A 6000-nucleotide genomic window follows, 5' to 3' on the forward strand; every position below is an offset into this window, starting at 1 on the left:
CATAATCCTGGGATTTAGCTATGATACTGCACTTTCCATTACTATATAATAGAAAGGTGGCAAGATTAAAAACTTAGCATGAATTAGTCTACTTAGCATAGTAAATAGTTTTCATTTGACAAAGGATAACCATTTTATGGAAACATGTATTTAAAAAAAAATCAATCTTGTTAGATTCTGCAGTGCTTACCAGTGCTGGTCCACACATAGTAATAAACTCAGCTATTCTGATCAGATTGACTTCTAAAGTTTGTATATATATGTGTGTGTATATGTATATATATATATATATTTGTATATATTTACTCCAATACTGTAATAGCTACATCAATGGAATGACATACAATTTCCAAAGGCAGTAATTGAAGACCAGGTAAACCTGCAGCATATTTTTAAAACATCACAAAATCCAGTGCACAATTAATATTTCTTCTTTCGACATGMATTACATTGTAGCCCTCCTCTTAGCTAAGACTGCATTTAAGCAGTATAATAGAAATTTACAACCAGAATTGACATTTAAAATGAAAACCTGGCCCTGCTGCCATTAGTTTATTGTGAAATGCTCTTCCTAATACACTTTCTGCTTAAAATACTGCTTCTGAAGCTCATCTAATGAAAGCTCGTTGCAGCCTCCCTGCCAAGGCACACTTCCCTGCTGCTCTGCAGCATGTTGCCTTTTGAAGCAAATAGAAATTTCCTTTTTTTTTTTGTTTGCTAGGAGGGGTGAGGGGAGGTTGCTTTAGCAGCATCCTGAACATAAATTCACAGAGGAAATAAAACATTTAAATGAATATCAAGCAGCAAAGGTGCACAGAAAACCATCCATCAGCACATTCTGTGCTACATACAGAATAAGTTAAAATTAAAGCAGGTAGGACAAAAGTAAAGAGCAGTCTCAGGTTCCCAAACTGGGAAAACGCATCTCAGTGTCTCCCGTAGCAGCAGCTCCAGAGCAGGAGATCCATTCCCAAATGCTGACGCAACCATTCCAAAACCCTTGGATAGCATTCAAAACAAAATACAAAACAGCACAAAACAAGTGAGAAAACCACCACAAGAAACATGGGCACAGCCAGATACTTAAATCTCAAGTCTGAATCACATCGGGACTTTGCCAGATAAATATTGCACAGAAAGATATTCTGACAAAATATCCTAATGAGGCAGCATTTTCCAAGGGGGAAGAGAAAAGCTTCAGCCAGCCCAGGTCAGCAGGCAGACCCCGCAGCCACCAGCAGTGACAAGCTCTTATCCCTACAGCTATGCAGCAGAAGGATGCGGGATGACACTGGAAAAGCGGTGCTTATCAGAGCTTGCTATAGCCTGACCCAGATAAACATAAGCTTACAAGTGCCTCTGAGCTAAATGATAGAGGGTATCGTTTTGGAGAGCATGTAAGGACAGGATTCTCCAAGCTGGCTAAGGGTAAGCGAGGTAGGCAGCTCCCCAGCCAAGACAGAAGCTCCCTACATTATTAATCAGGGATTATTGTTAAAACCAGCAATGTGGCTAAAACTGATGGGGAAGGACCACAAATTACTGAATGAGACAGTGCTCTGCTGAAGTGGGCAAAGATCTGGGCAGGCATCAAATGGGATTTTGAAGTGATGAGAGGGAGAAGTCCCAAGTTTTCATAAAAAGCCGAGGCCAAATGAGTTGTGTGCCCAGTTTCTTTAAATCAGTAGGGATGCTAGCCATCCTAGGTGTGACCAACACACTCAACACCAGAGGCCAAGAGGCAAACAACTACCAGCATCCCCAGCTCTGAGAAGTAGAGAAATAAAAATCACAAGACTGAAGAACCTTCCCTGGAAACTCCGTGCTCCCAAGCCTTGGGTGCCGCTAAGCTAAGAGCTGCCCCCTTCTTTGAGCTAAATCCTGCAGCACTTGAAAGGTACAACAAATTACATGCCACTTACGAAGAGCAGAAATCACTCTGGGATGTTTTTCTCCCTTGCTYCTAATAAGCACCAGTGCGTATCCAACTGGCATCTTCACTCCTAGGCGAAAAAAAAACCTCGGACACGAGTGTCCAGCACCAGTCTAGTGCTCTCCAACACCACAGAGCACAAGCATCCCTCAGCAAAATGAAGTGATGTTGTCTATGGCAGGGGCCACATAAAGCCTTGTGACTAGGGAAAATGTGTAAGAGGGATTTGGTTACTGGGAAGACTAAAAAGCTGTTCAGATAAGGTGTTTTTCTCTGATTTTTAGACGTTTCAGGGGAAAAAAAGAATAACAGTTGGGGGGAAAAAAAGGCAGTTCTACTCTAAATTCATTCTTCTTTGAGGCGTATGATAGGATTTCAACTTTTGGAAAAAGGGTAAGCAACAGTAGCAGGGAAAACAAATCCTTCAACACCATCTCTTCTTCTGCAGTATATAATACTCACCTTCAAGCCAGACTCTTCTACATAAAGGTAAAACCACGTTGTGCAGAGCAGCCCACTACCTTCATCAGCCAGCAAAGCCCAGGCTCAGGCAGTGCCCCAGGGTCTGCTGTTCTCTTGGTTTTTCCTCCAGATCTGGGCACAACACGTGTTTCTATGGTGAAGCCCAGTTGAGTACAAGTAACTCCCAGATGTGGGACTGGAAACGGGCATTCCTTCTTTTCCCCATTTTCCACAGCTACCCGTTTAACTTCACTGCAYGTGCTCAGCTATTACTACCATTTTTGCTGATGATCAGTGATGACAGTAGGATCTCATCATTAAAGTTTGCAATATACTCCCACGGGATGGAAGAATAGTTTTTTCTCCGTTTCCCTGCAGGCTCAGGAAGGCACAGCATCATCACCACTTCAACAAGCAATCAGGGACAGATTTTTCCTTAGCTGTAAAAGCAGAGTCTAACACCAGGATCTGACACCTACCAAAKGCATTACATCTATGTCAGTTTAATCTTTCTGACATTCTTCATGCAAAAGCTCTATTGTAGAATGGGAACCAACTGACTGTCTCTGCCACGTGGATCACGGATAGCAGGCTATCAGAAACAGTCCCCAAAGCTATGTAAACTCCTAAAACCTCCTCCTAAAACCCATCTTTGCCACAGCAAACAGGCCTTGCAACTTGATTCTCCCCGATTCTCAAATCATTTCTGGTGAAAAGCATTTTTTCATAATTCACAGAGCACAGAAGTGAGACCAAGGCACCAAGAGGTAATCAGCAGATGAAAACAAAACGAGCCGTCGCTGATGGTGAAAAGTAGGCTTTGAATGAGCACAGCTCTGTTCATTTCTTTCTGCCAGGCCACAGTTTGAGGTTATTGAGGGGTGTAAAGGCAGCGGCTGCCCTTGAGGGACGGCACCCCGCTGCTAATGTGCATTGGGATGTGCAGGCTGCCTGTGCCCTGCTGCAGGCCCGAGCGGCGGCAACTGCTCCCTGACCTCTTCTGGGCACCAATTGCTGCAATCACTCCAGGGAATTTGAGAAATCTGGGGACTTCTTTTTTTTTTTTTTTGGTCATTACGTGTTAATGTTGCAGTCACTTCCTGAGGACAAGTTTAACATGAGGTTGCTGCTCTTACTTTTCCACATTGCCCAAGGTTTCCAATAAATTTGGCAAGTAACTTAAAGTAAAAATGCATTAGTTGAAGAGATACAGAAGGTTTCTTACTTGCACCCATGCAATTAAAAAAAATACAGTAGGAAATTAATGTATCAAAAGAAAGTGTCTATCACATGAAGTCATTGTGTTCCGAGATAGTTAATACTAGAACTATTCAAAGAAGAACTCAAAGAAATTGAATAGCTTAGGATCAGTTCTGCAAAAATTAATAGACATTAGATATTGTGCTGCTAAACGTGTTTTTACTTACCACTTTTTTTTATCTACTAGCCTAATTGTCCTTCACTTGCAATTGCTTTGCCAGAACCTCTCTTAAAAAATGCTCCAATTCATACATGTATAAAAAGTGTTTTTATCACTATTTCACTTCTAGATCTTCAAATTCACTTCCAAAACATACTCAACCATTTCAGGTAAATTTTACTGCAGCTAACTTCTTCATGAGTATTTTTTTTTCTCCAAAGAAAAGAATTTAGTCATCTCAAGAGTCAAGCCTCAAACTGGCATCTCTGCTGCATTAGGAAGCAATCGCTTTTCAGCAGATGAGTTCTTTGCTAAGGGTTGCACATGAACTATTGAAATGAAGCCATTGCAAGGTGCATTAGAGCATTTGTGAGAACTGAAAATTAAAGGAGGCGAGATCCGATACGCATCTTTTCCCCAGAGTYTATACAGCATAAGCTGATCTGCAGCATAGCAAGTACATAAATCATAATAGTCATTTAGACATCAGTGACAGAAGGATAAGATTAATACCAGTCACAGCAGTTCCTGTTCTCTTGCTGAGCYACTGCTGACTTAATTCCTCCCTAATCTGCATCTCTATTACATCCACAGCTATAGTATCTGAATATAACCCTGAGAGCACTCAGCTAAAAGGTTCTTCCTAGTTGCAATTACTGAAAGTTCATTTGGCCCTCACACAGCCATTCAAAGGACCCTTTCACATAAATTATTACTGAAAAATAGTTAAGCTGATTAGTCCCAGAAATAAGGATTCAAATTAAAAACTTTGTATCTTAAACATTTCCATGTACATGGGYACTATCATCCTTTGTGTCAGATTAAAGCAGGGACAGCTCTGACCTGGCTAGATCCTGCTAGAAGACAGGAATCTCACCTTTTGTCCCACCTATAACCTCTACTTTACATGCAGACATSTATGTTTGGGTCTAAATGAGGCCAAATTATACGGCTTTATTTCCCACTGCATTATTAATCTGTCACATTTATACTGTAATCATACTGACCTACACTGAGCACTGATGCGAACCTGCCTTGATAACTTCAGCAAACAAGGATTACCAGCCTCAGTGATTCAGAGGGAAGGAGCCTGGTTATTCAGCTTAACRTAGCTGTACTCCACTTCCCATGGAAATTTAGACCACTGACCTGTTACCAAACTAGTCCCACAGGGGCACTATAGATAGAACCATCTGTTAAGAATCCAGTATCTTCTTTGCATTGTATTCTTGGTGGRGGGAAGGGTTAAGGATTTTTTTTTTAATTATTAAACTTGGTATTTTGCTCCCCAGGATAGCCTTGAAAGGGTGCACATCCTGCTGGGTTCAGGGTAAGATCAGTCGCATACCACCAACTTCACTGTGATGAACAGTAAAGACCAGCAAGTGGCTTAATTTTTATACAAAGGCTGCATCAGCTTGTATTTATCTTTGAAAGAGAGAGCAAAATAATAAGAAAACTCTCTCCAGCAGTCTCAGTTCAAACCACTTCATCTGCTGGACTGCTATGAGGAAGAACAGCACACACCCTTGCAGAGTAGTTTGTTAGTAAGGTATTACATCAGAGCATGGGAGATATAGTGCCTTGTATATCAAGGCAGTAGATAATTCCTATCATTTTTATTTAATATTGCCTCATTGCAGATCATTTGCAGGAATTCTAATTTCACAGTCTAAATATCCTAAGGTTCTATTAAACCTACTCATTGCCCCTGTTCAGTTTTTAGCATGCAGGAACAGCAATACACACCTTTCATTGCCATTATGCATTAAAAGCAATACTTGGCTTATTGTATAGAAATTTATRCAAGCTCTAGACTACGTTTACTGACTTTACATTGTAAAGTATTAATCAAGTATGTAGTAATTCTTAAAAGTCATGCCTAAGGGTAGCTATTTGATTTGACAGCTACCAAATAACTACATGTCTGGGAAGTTCTTCCTGCAGAAAGGTATTCTTTCCTTCAGAAAGTATGGAATCCACCCCCCCCCCAAAAAAAATACTGTCCATTGGAGCAGTGAAGCCAGTACAYCTCTGGTTCTACCCAGCTTTATTAACAAATTGCATATGAATTAACTTTCCCAGCTGTTAAAGAAATGCAATTAAGCTCAGAAAGCAGCTGCATGCTGTTAGATACCCAGGATAGCTAACTCAATAAGCTGTTCAACCTAGAATACACCGAGTC

The sequence above is a fragment of the Nothoprocta perdicaria genome, unplaced genomic scaffold, assembly GCF_003342845.1.
Source record: "Nothoprocta perdicaria isolate Ctin4 unplaced genomic scaffold, notPer1 scaffold_19, whole genome shotgun sequence".
NCBI lineage: Eukaryota > Metazoa > Chordata > Aves > Tinamiformes > Tinamidae > Nothoprocta > Nothoprocta perdicaria.